Below are 12,917 nucleotides of genomic sequence, written 5' to 3' on the forward strand. Positions count from 1 at the left end.
TTTTCCTACAGAATTTTTCCCAGTGGCATAGAGTAGCTAAAAGGCCAATTTGGGGCAGCCAGTGATTTCAAAGCAAATGTATTTGCTTCCTGAATAACTACAGGTATCAAAAGAAGCCTCAGTGTGCCTGAGATATGCTGGGTTTTTGGGGGGGAACCTAATATCTTTTTCCTTTAAAGGAGCATATACATATATTTGTATATACACACATATATTTGTATATACTTGCATTTATGGCAGGTTTTAGAGGAAAAAAATGCAATGAATTTCAGGGTTCCATTTGGTAAGCAATCTCTCTTAAACCTTATTGTGCCTACCAATAACCTAGCAATCTTTTAAAAATGAGGATTCTGATCTAATAGGAACAGGCAATGGATGAAATTTGCCTTCACAGCAAGTCTTCTGACCACACTCTGACTTATCAAGGGCCCAGTAAACTCAGGAAGCTTAATTCACCTTCCTGCTGGTGGGTGTAGTAGCTGCAAGGACTCCAAGATTTTCTTTCCTAATTGACTAAATAATTAAACCTTTTTAAGTGTAAGAGCTAGTAAGGAGTCAAGAGATCTTACTTCTACCACAGGTTTTGTTATTAATTGGCTATGTGACTTTGAGCAGTCACTTTTGACCCAGGGTTAATTTATCTATTAAAAATTAAAGAGTAAACTCAAATAAATTAACAGGTATACTTGTTCCTGGATGGAAGACTTGACTGTAATTTAATCTATAAAATTAAAGTAATTATTATTGAAAGCCCATGTAGTTTTTCAAAGAACTTGAAAAGTTAATTCTACAGTGTGTTTGCAAGAGGAAAGGGTCAAAACTTGTCAATACAATTTTGAAGAACAAGGTATGGGGAATTTCTATATTGACTATTAACGTTTAATATACAATGACAGTAACTGAAACAATGTAACTTTGGTTCAGAGAGTAACTGAAGCAATGTAACTTTGGTTCAGAGACAGAAGTTAGTCCAGGAAAATAGAATACAGGACTTAGTAATACATCCCCACATTTATGGAAACTTGATAAATACCAGGTGGCATTAGAGGGCAATATGGAAAGATGAATTATTCAGACAGTAAATTAGGCATATGAAAAAAATGTATGTACATCACAAAAGTCAAAGCATAGACTGAGAGGATATATTTGCTATGCAATGTTTGGTTACATAATCAAAGAAGGATTAGTATCCAAGTACATAAAGAATTCTCATAAATCTATAAAGATAAAAAGATTATTTAAAAAATGAGCCGATAAATGAATAATTGACAGAAGAGGATTCTCAATGTTCAATAAACATCTGAAAAAAGTATTGCATTTCCCTAGTTACTACAGAAATGCAAGTTAAAATGATGAAGTATCATTTCACAACTAGGAAATTGGCAAAATTTTGTAAGTCCAGCAATAAGAAAAATGTATGAGGATGTAGAGAAACCATGAAGAACAGGTAATAGTACAACTTCAGATAGAAGTTTAGCAATAAAAATTCTTCCATCCCCAATTCCAATCTCTCCACTCCTGCATGTTTTTTTCTGCATCTCTATGCACGTACAGAAAATAGCCACTACAGAATTACTTGAAAGAGAAAAAAAGAAAAGAAACTTTGGATATATAAGTGAGCAAGGAATTTATAGAATATTCACATATTGTAATATCACATGCAGTAAAAAAGAAAAATGAATGCACTGTAGCTACTTGAGTTAGCATGACTGCATTCAGAAATGCAATGTGGAGCAGCAACAACAAAAGCAGGGTGCAGAAAGAAAACTGTGGATTGATACATTTATATATCAAGTTTGAAAACATTATTATGTCTATGATTATATTTATTTTTGAGCATATGCATATGTAGCAAAAGTATATAAACATGCATGACAATGATAAGCTTGAAATTCACGGTATACTTTATCTTTGGAAGAACCAAAGTTAATGAAATTGGAAAGACATCATGGGGAGCTTCAACCCATGTTGAAGTGCTTTCTTTCTCAAACTGAATCTGAAGTACACAATGTTTATAGAATTACATTATAAATTGATTGTATGTCTGAACCACTTCCTTAAAATGAAATATTTAAATTAGATGACTTCTATGAAACCTTATAGTTTTGGAAAAATTTCTATTTACAAAAGTATAAGTAGAAGTGAAAAAAATAGTTTGGGAGTTCAGAATTTCAGAATCTACTGTCTGCAAAGAAGTCTATACAGATTTTTTAAATATATGTAGCATTTTTAAAAAATCTATAGCACTTCATATTTCTAAAAACTGGAAATGTATAGATCCTATTTCTTTCTAGAAGGGTTATACAAATTTCCAGCTAGCAAGCAAGAATCATCACCTAAATAAGAAAAAATGTGGTTGAAATAGGGAGGAAAAGTAATGTTCCCCTTTTTTGTGGGGAGTGGTATTTTCCTTTGATCTTACATATAGCAATAACGCCTCTGAAATTGTGAAACAGGCAATCAATCGATCATGTTCAGTTCTGACAGTTAACTGGAAACCACCAAATGTAGAGTAGCCCTAAGTCAAAGAGCAACACAGAAGAAAATCCTTCCAGAACTTAAAAAACCCACATGTGAATTCAAATAAGGAGGCTTTGTTGATGCGAAATATGAGAAATGGAAATCTCATTTCCAAGGCATTATTTTTCGTAATTCATGGAAAATAGGAGAGGATACCAAGGAGAGTCCAATCTTAGAAGTAAAACAAGCTACATCCGTAGTTAATATTCTCAACTCATACTGAACTCAGAAAAAAAAGTCTGGAAAAATCAACAACAGACCGTCAACCATTCAGAACAGTGTTCCTGAGTAATAAACAAAACAGCTTTGTTATAAAGAAAGAGTGAAAGGACAATTTAATTTCCTTTGAGAATGGAATATACAGGGCAGAAGAAGTAGATATATTTCTGAAATTTGGAGAGGTTGACATATTCTTTCAGTAACCACTTATTGAATACCTCTTGCATGCTGGACACAGTACAATGCCTATCACACAAGAGTTGACTTTAATACAAACAACTACCACAGTCCCTGAATTTGCTCCTGATGATTGATGTGTTGACTGTAAATGGTTAACAGTTATTCTGAACTGATAATTAACCATGCATACTGAAGAGATACAGATATTAATATAAAACTGAAGTTTCAGTTTCAGTGTGTTAAATGCACACTTCTTGATGGGTTGAAAGCCATGCAGGTAACAAAGTAAAAGGAGAAGTAGGAGGATGAGAATAAAACATGAATAAAACTCACTTCTTTCCCTGATGATTTCCTTTACACAGATGATAGAAAATTGCTTACTCTTTATATTCTTCACAGTACAAATGGTCAGTGAATGAATGACTTAATAGACCAAAGAGTGAAACCAGTTGACTAATACATGAAGAAAACAAATTTATTCTCTACCTTGGATGGGCTCTCTCTTCAGAGAATGAAATAGAAAAGTAAAAAATTACTATGACAAACAATAATGGGAAATGAAGGGCCAAGAATGGCAAACGAGTGCCAACTGGAATATGGGATTCCAATTTGATTATGTCACTAAAATTTCAGCTGTGCTAAAACCAAGGGTAGATATGATTATACATCCTATTTCAATTTCTGCAATATAAACAAAAAAAATGATTAATACCAAATGGGTCATGTAAAGAAATGACACAGTTCTACTAAATAATAGATGAGAAAGTATTGTTGCTTTTAATACAAGAGTCATTATGAAAACAGAATTGTGATTTTTTTCAATAATTGATATAGGGGAACACTTTTATGATGAGGTCAAATCCATCAAGTTCTGTCTGATAGTAAACATTTTAGGATGTCATGAAAGATTGGTCTATGTTTGAAAAAAAATCTTATATTGTAAAATAGATTTCAAAAGCAAGTCTTGGGGAAAAAATACTCCTCCACCATCTTTAGAACTCCCCTGATGTAACTTCATTTTAAGTGCTCCAGTCTTGAATCTAAATGAATGGCAATTGGGAATTATGAAAGGCATAAAGATAAAAAGTGTTGCAATATTTCAAGTCCTAACTACTGCAAAGGTGGCTGTTTATGAAGAGGTTCTTTCTACTGGGAATAGTCTGTTCACACAATCCTGCTTAATTAGAAAAGACTACTTAAAACACTTGACTGATACTGAATATTTCAGGTATGTATTGGGAGAACACATCTGCTCCAATGCTAAATTAACCAGATGCATCTTTTATATTTCTTGGTTGGAAGACCTGTAATGGAAACCAAGGAAGGAATGATCAAGACTAGATATTTTAGGATGAGACTGTTACATAGAGAAACAGGGCTTCTTCATCAAAGCTGGTTTGAGATAATGAAACACATGTTCAAAGCTCAGGGGCTTAAGTCAGAAATGCATCCAAAGTTTCAAAACAAACATGTCATTTGGAATTACTAAAAATTTCCAAATATCTGTGTTATTATGCTAGTAATTAGGAATTTGTTTCTTCTTGAAGGAGCTCTTTAACCCACACACACACACAAAAAAGAAACCTATAATTGATATTTAGGCTTCCCTGGTGGCTCAGCAGTAAAGGATCCACCAGGAATGCAGGAGACATGGGTTCAATCCCTGGGTCAGGAAGATTCCCCTGGAAAAGGAAATGGCAACTCACTCCAGCATTCTTGCCTGGGAAATCCCATAGAGAGAGAAGCCTGGCAGGCTACAGATCACGGGGCGGCAAAAGAGTTCAACACAACTGAGTGAACATACAACAACAAACAACTGACATTTATATTTAATTGGCACAATTATTCTTTACTTAACAATACATTTTTCAGTTCAAAGATATCAGCTGTCACTAGCTCAATACATTACTATTTTATGGAGTATCTGATTTATTTAAAATTGTAACTTTTTATATATTTGTAAGATTGAATATTATGTATGCTGATCGTCTCATAATCGCCAGAGTAGTAGTTTAGCTGCACTAGACTCCATCATATCATGATTAACTTTAGTACACTTCAGTGTAGTCTAGAATGTATCTTACAGTAAGCATTAAAAGTATTCCTTAAGCATGCCTTTAGTACCAAATAAATAAAACCAGGAAATCATCCTATTGTAAATCATCCATTAAAGTTTATTGTATAATATTAGCTTATTTGAGTCTATGTTTCCAGTATGTATAAAATGTATTGTAAAATTTGATCTAATTATGGAAAAGTCACATGAAAATTAATGTTCTGTAGTTCAAGCTGGTAAAGAAAAAATTTAGTTCTATCCCAATGGCATTGCCATCTCATTGACTTCACAGACACGGGTTGGTTACTCTTTCTTCTCTAAATAGGATTTTATGCTAATCACACAATTAAAAGTAAACACAAGCCTGGATTTTCATCATTGTTCAATTAGTGATCTAATGAGCATCATCTACCTGTCCCAAAATATTTAGGGAACATTAAATAAAACATTAAATAAAGGAGACCTTTAAATTACATCTTAAAAGAAAATGGATATTCTGTCTTGGTGTGTGTGTCTGTGTGCTTCTGTGTGTCTCTCTTTCTTTCTCTCCCTCTCTCTCTATCTGTCCCTCCCTCTCAGAATCCGTGAGCACATAAATCTGCCTCTTTAGTTAATTTTTGATTACTTACATCAAATTAGAAATTATATCGTGAATGTTTCAAAAAGATGAGTTTTTCTAAAACCACATGTATTCAGAGTTAGAGCTCATTTTTTAATAGTATGTGAATAAATTCATTTCTGATACCTGGAAACAAACAATAAAATGATGCAATCAAATAGAATGATAAAACCACATTACATCCAATGTATAAGAAGTTGTTCAACCATTTAACCATCCATTATAAAAATCATGACCTTCAGCTTAAGCACGTTGCTTTTTCTCTAAAAATTTCCCAACCCTCCCTAGAGATCAGCAAACTTATAAATGTTTTGTTATTTTAAAAATTAAATCTTGGCCTCTATTTCTAAGTTTACTAGAAGAAAGGGAGAGAAAGAAAGAGAAAGAATAGCTTTTAAAAAGTAGTTGCTTGAGTAGATTATGCAGAGAAGACAACATCAAAAAAGTTCAAAGCAAAATTGCTTATAAATTTCAAAATTAATAGACTATTAGGTAGTTAGTTTTGGAAAACAGAAAGTTTACCTATCGGACAATGAAGCAAGTATAATTCTTGGCTATCTGTAATACATTAAACCAATTCATAATTCATATCCTCAGGATTCACAAGTCTGATAAAGATATAGAAAACATTTTATAGCTGAAATTAATTTTACCAGGATTCAAACAAATCATTAAAACAAGTAGAGTACATTTGAACTGTGACCCAAAGAATTACAATTTTATAGTCCTTGCATAGACTCCAAAAATCTCCTTTTGCTAAATGGAAAAAACCCAAGAAGACAAATGACTGATGTAACTAAGGTCACACTGCATGCAGTCTATGGCATAGATATATGAGAATCCATTGCACCATGCCACTTCAGACTTGTTCCTGTTTACCTTTGGTTGCTTATATTAATGTATCATCGTTCCTAAACCAAACTGTAAAAATTATAATCAACAAACAAACCAAGGAAGCATAACATTAAATATAGTTAACATAGTAAGTAGAACTTACTATGGTCCTCCAAAGATGCCCACATTCTAAGCTCTGGAATCTGTGAATGTGTTAACTTTATGTGACATATGGGATTGTAGGTATGATTAAGAATCTTGAGATAGGCCTGATGTATTCAAAGGGTCCTTATAAGAAGGAGACAGAAGAGTCAGAGATGTAATAACAGAATCAGAGATCATAGGGAGATAAACTGAGAGAGTTGAAGATGGTACACCGTTGGCTTAAAAATTGGAGGAAAAGGCCAAAAGCCAAGGAATGCAGGTGACCTCTAGAAGTACAAAAGGCAAAGAAGTGGATTCCTCTCTAGAGCCTCTAAAAGAGAACAGTCCTTGCCAAGACACTTTGATGATTTCCTGACTACAAATTAATACATTTTTGTTGTTTAAGTCATCAAATTTTAAGGTAACTTGTTATAGCAGCAATAGAAAGATAATGCAATTAATTAAAAAATTAAAAGTATTATGAGAATAATCAATGTTATCCAATAGAAACATAAACTAGACAACATATGCTATTTTATACTTGCTAACATACATTTTTAAAAAAGAAGTAGAATCAGGTGCAATTGAATTCAATAATTTATTTTATTTAGCTCAATATATTTTAAACAATATCATTTCAACATGTAACACTATCAAAAATGATTGAGATATTTTATAATTTTTCATACAAAGTATCCAAAATCTAATCTTGGACATGGAGGTGTCCAATTTCATTTCAAGAGTTCACTAACTACATATACAAATTAAAAGAAAAAATTCATATATTATTTTATAGATGATTCTTATATTCTCTTATATAAAAATGTAGATTAAGAATCATAATGGAATCAAAAGAAATCAGGATAATTGTGTGGCTGATTTTCTTTTAATTTTGTGCTTGAGAAGTATATTTAAAAAGAAAAACTAGGAAAGGAAGAACAACAAAATAAGGTTAAAGAAAAATATGATTACCTAACGACACTAATGACACTCAGATATGCAGATGACACCACCCTAATGGCAGAAAGTGAAAATGAAAGAGGAGAGTGAAAAAGTTGGCTTAAAGCTCAACATTCAGAAGACTAATATCATGGCATCTGGTCCCATCACCTCATGGGAATTAGATGGGGAAACAGTGGAAACAGTGTCAGACTTTATTTTTGGAGGCTCCAAAATCATGGCAGATGGTGATTGCAGCCATGAGATTAAAAGACGCTTACTGCTTGGAAGGAAAGCTATGACCAACCTAGACAGCATATTAAAAAGCAGAGGCATTACTTTGCCAACAAAGGTCTGTTTGGTCAAGGCTATGTTTTTTCCAGTGGTCATGTATGGATGTGAGAGTTGGACTGTGAGGAAAGCTGAGCGCTGAAAAATTGATGCTTTTGAACTATGGTGTTGGAGAAGACTCTTGAGAGTCCCTTGGACTGCAAGGAGATCCAACTAGTCCATCCTAAAGGAGGTCAGTCCTGGGTGTTCATTGGAAGGACTGATGTTGAAGCTGAAATTCCAATACTTTGGCCACCACATGCGAAGAGTTGACTCGTTGGAAAAGACCCTGATGCTGGGAGGGATTGGGGGCGGGAGGAGAAGGAGACGACAGCGGATGAGATGGCTGGATGCCATCACCGACTCGATGGACATGAGTTTGGGTAAACTCCGGGAGTTGGTGATGGACAGGGAGGCCTGGCGTGCTGCGGTTCATGGGGTCGCAAAGAGTCGGACACGACTGAACAACTGAACTGAACTGAACTGAATGACACTAAGTCATCTGATGTTTCTAAAAAATGCTAAGGATAACAGAAAAGAAATTTCTGATATTTTCACAGCAAAAAGATAACCAAGGATAGAACAAGAATGACATTGCTTAGGGCCAACTAGGTAATATGAACAAATGACCAAGAGAAAAGCAAAGCATTAAACTCTAGCTTCCAGTTTCTCCAGAGAAGAATGATGTTCAAATTAGAAAAAGAATATGATGGTGAGGAAATGGTTAGAAACCCTGTAGGTAATTTAAATTAGTTTTAAGATTCCACGTCTAAATTGGTTATCTAATAGGATACTAAAATTACTTGAAGGTGTATTCTTGAGCTAGTATCTATTATCTTTGAGTCACCATGGAAAAAAATCAGGAAAATTTTTAACTGTCCTATTTTTCAAACAGAATTCCAGAAACTGAGGTTTAACTATTCTTTACATTAACTGAAATTCTAGAACCCACATTCACGTGTGCTCACTAAGTGTATGTCAAATCACAATAAAACTTTTTATTAGCACTACTGGCATGACAGATCCAAAATGTGGCTTCATTTGTTTATCTTGACTCCACCCAAAGACTTTTATAAGAATCACTCATAATTTTTTTCTGCACAAAATTAAGTATGAGCTGAATGATGGAATAGTTCAGTAGATCCTTTGAAAGTTGAACAATCATTCTTCTGTAGCATCCAGTGAATGTTCTTTGATGTTTTGCTCTCTTTTCCCTTTTTTTGAGGATTAAAGTTTCCATAAGGGATTTGTTTGTAACCAGGGCTGTCCATTAAGCAAAATTTGTCTAATGATGGGTATGAATGAGAAGCTCTGGTAGGAGCCTTCTCTTGATCATAGACTTTTAAACACAGAATATCTAAAATGATCAACTGTTTTTAGAAATATGCTTTCCAATAATACTTTTTCCAACTATTTATTCATCAAAAGCCTGATTTAAATTATGTAAATATCAAATTTCAAATTAAATTTTAAGTTTACTTAATCAAATTTAACATGTAAATCCATGGCTGACTCATGTCAATGTATGACAAAACCCACTACAATATTGTAAAGTAATTAGCCTCCAACTAATAAAAATAAATGGGAAAAAAAAAACATGTAGTATCTTGCTCTGTCTTCTAGTCCAATTGTTGTTTTGTTGTTGTTTAGTCTGACACTTTTGCAACCAAGGACTGTAATCTGTCAGACTCTTCTCTCCATGGGATTTCCCTGGTAAGAATACTGGAGAGGATTCCCATTTCCTTCTCCAGGGGATCTTCCGGACCCAGGGATCAAACTCATGTCTGCTGCATTGGCAGGCAGAAATAAGGTCTCCTTATTTCTGGTTTCCTCACCAATACCATATGAGTATTTCTATTTCATTAACCAACTATATTTTTATCAAAAAGTATTTCTTATTGATAGTATTTAATTGATTTACAAAAAACTTTGGGTTATAAATAGAGTGTTTTTAACAAAAGCTTCAAAATTAATCTAAATCTAAAACAAGCTAATCAAAATACAACTCAATATCAATCTTAATTTTGGCTGCATAGGTTTCAAATGAAATTTCACGACAGAATGTCGTGTTGTTTCATTTTTTTGACTCCTAATATTGACAAAATTAAAAAATCTTTCTCTCTCCTCTCTCTCCCTGAATAGACTAGGAAGCAATGTAAAAGACAAAATATTAACAGCAATAGTAATAGCAATAATAACAAAAGACAGAAAAGTCTCAATATGGTCTGCCTCCGTCCTTCTCTTCTTCTCACTACCCTTCGACCTCTGTTGTCTTTAGCATACATTTAATACAATAGATAATGTATAAGTGTGCAAGTGAAAGTCGCTCAGTCATGTCCAACTCTTTGCGACCTGTACAGTCCATGGAACTCTCCAGGCCAGAATACTGGAGTGGGTAGCCATTCTCTTCTCCAGGGGATCTTCCCAACCCAGGGACCACACCCAGGTCTCCTGCATTGCAGGCGGATTCTTTACCAGCTGAGCCACAAGGGATAAGTGTATATTATATTAAATATATTTAACTGAATTAAACTGGACTTTGTTAGCACAAAGTAATGTGCACAGGCTTTGCTGTCAGATGGATCCAGGTTCTGTTTCTAAGTGCTCCGCGTGCTAGTGACACTTTACTTCCTCTGAGTTTTTCTTTCCCTCATCTGCAATATTGAAATGGCCATATTATTTGTGGAAAGCCAGAATTATCTACTTTCCTCAATCTTTTCCCCTATTCACCCTCGACAGAGAAAGATCTCCTAACCATGCCTAAGTTCTGCTACTGGGAGTGATCAATATTAATAAGAGGAACATCTGGTTTTATAAATGCTCTATCAAAACAACTGCCAAAATCAAAAAACCAAACATTTAAACCGAGTCTCCAGAGCTTTGTAAGGAAGGTACTATAAACAACAGATACATTTTGCTGCATACATAGTATCTCAATATATACTTGGAGAGGAAATGAATAATTCAAGGAAACATCCTGGAGGGAAGTCCCTGGTGACCCAGTGGCTAGGACTCAGTGTTTTCACCGTGGTGGCTCAGGTTCAATCCCAGGTCAGGGAACTAATATACCACAAGCATTACATGAAATTATAAGGCAAACGATTTCAGAGAAAAACAGAACTTCTGTAGTAGAAGGGAAGGAGGCAGGGGACCAAGAGGCCTGGCCACAGTGCTCCTCCATCCACATGAGGGCAATGTACAGCACCCCTGGAAAACCACTTGCTCCTTTTACACATGAGAAAATAACTAAGTGATTTGTTCAAGAAGCTCAGTTAGTGACTTCACATCTCCTGGCTCCTACTCAGATGCTCTTCCCCTGACTCTATGACGTCTTCTAGGTCATGTGGGTGTTGACAGCCCTGGTTACCCCCTCTAAGTCAGTCACCTGCTGTCCTGTCCGGCCATCGCACCTACCACACACTGCTTCTCTAAGCATGCCGAACTACTTGTGATTTTTCAAATCCACCATGCCAAGCATCTGACTTCTTCACATGGCTTTCCTTCTGTCTGGAAACTTCTCTTTGAACGCCCTCTTTCTCACCTTTCTTACCTGTACAGATCCACCAAATATAAGTTTACCTAGCCCTGACTCTAGAGATCATGACACCACCTCACCTCTCATGGGTCCCACTCCCAAAGTTATGGAGGAATTTTAGTCAAATTTTACTTTTCCTTTTCTTATCATGCTTGCACTTTGACCAATTGCTTTTTGAGGGGGACTTTCACCTTCACTAGCACTTTGAACCGATTCAGTGTCACAACAACAACAACAAAATATTTATTGAAAGAAGAAATGCAAGAATGAAGGAATGCTATTTTCTAAGTGGTTTTTACAGAAAGCATGAACATGGAATAACATGGTATACATTCCAGTGGAAGTGGCAACTTGCTGTACACGCTGTATCACACCTCCAGAAAACAGGGCAACCATGAGCGTCAGCAGCTCCTAATTCACAGCTCTCAAACTTTCCATTAGCATGAGAGGAAAACCTTGCCAGATACCTACATTAAACAATCTAATCTTTTATTCATGAATTTGAACAGAAAACCAGAACCAGCAAGCATTTGAGGAAAACCCATAGCATTAAAAAGAACAGATAACTAAATAGGAGAAGAAAAGAAAGAAAACCATGGTGGGGAATAAATATTTAAGAAAACAAGAAAAAGAAGTTGCTGTTGTTGTTGTTGTTGTTTCATTTAATCTGTTACTCTTTATGAGACTCAAGGGACTACTGTTTTAAGAAAACTAAAATAGGTTTCTCTGAAAATATACATATTAAAAAAAAGAAGAGCTTTTACATAATTTGAATACTGAAATGAACAATTTAATACATGCCCTCAGTAACCAAATGCACATGGATACAGATTAAGTGATACACTGAAAATGAAATGAAAATGTCTCTTTTAAAATCTAACACATAATAGATTATGAAGAAACATTTACATGAGGCCTCACAATCCTGGGTTCGCCCTTGGATTCTTTTACTTCTTTTGCTTTTAAGGTAAACAATATAATGATTTAATTAAAATTAAGTCTAATAAAACACATTTTCAGTATACACAACACTCACAAAACTGATAGGATAAACTAGCACATTAGTAGTATGAAATCCTTTTGGAGAGCAATTTTACTGCACTTTTTAAGAACCATAACATTTCCATTGTACTTTTACATTTTTCACCTCAGGCAAAAGTACTGGGAAAATGAACACATAGTGTTGGAAGAAATAAATCCAAGAATCTTTTTTTTTTCTGAAGCTAAGCTATCTTTATTTCCCGAATTTATTTTTTTAGTTTTGTTACTTAATGATTTTGATTATTCTTGACATATCTCAGATTATTATTTGTCATTCATTTAATTTAGCTTTAAGATGTTGATACTCAACAGAAGACTTATTTATTAAGAAAGAAAATATTTTCCCTTTCCTCTATAGGTGTTTACTGAAGGGAAACTTAGGCCAGTGATTTAATTTTCCCTTTGCTAGAAATTTAATACAAATTAATAATCCCCAAGAAGGAAAACTTATTTGGAAAGCTATCCTTTGCAATATAGTTTATAATAGCAAAATCAACAAC

The 12,917-nt window shown here is 34.4% G+C and overlaps 1 protein-coding gene across 1 annotated transcript in view; it reads right to left on the minus strand.

Annotated features, from left to right (window-relative positions):
• Positions 1-12,917, minus strand: part of NLGN1 (neuroligin 1) — an 884,133-nt gene that overhangs the window by 725,513 nt on the left and 145,703 nt on the right. The gene's annotated exons all lie outside the window — the stretch shown is intronic.

Source organism: Muntiacus reevesi, chromosome 8 (assembly GCF_963930625.1).
Source record: "Muntiacus reevesi chromosome 8, mMunRee1.1, whole genome shotgun sequence".
NCBI lineage: Eukaryota > Metazoa > Chordata > Mammalia > Artiodactyla > Cervidae > Muntiacus > Muntiacus reevesi.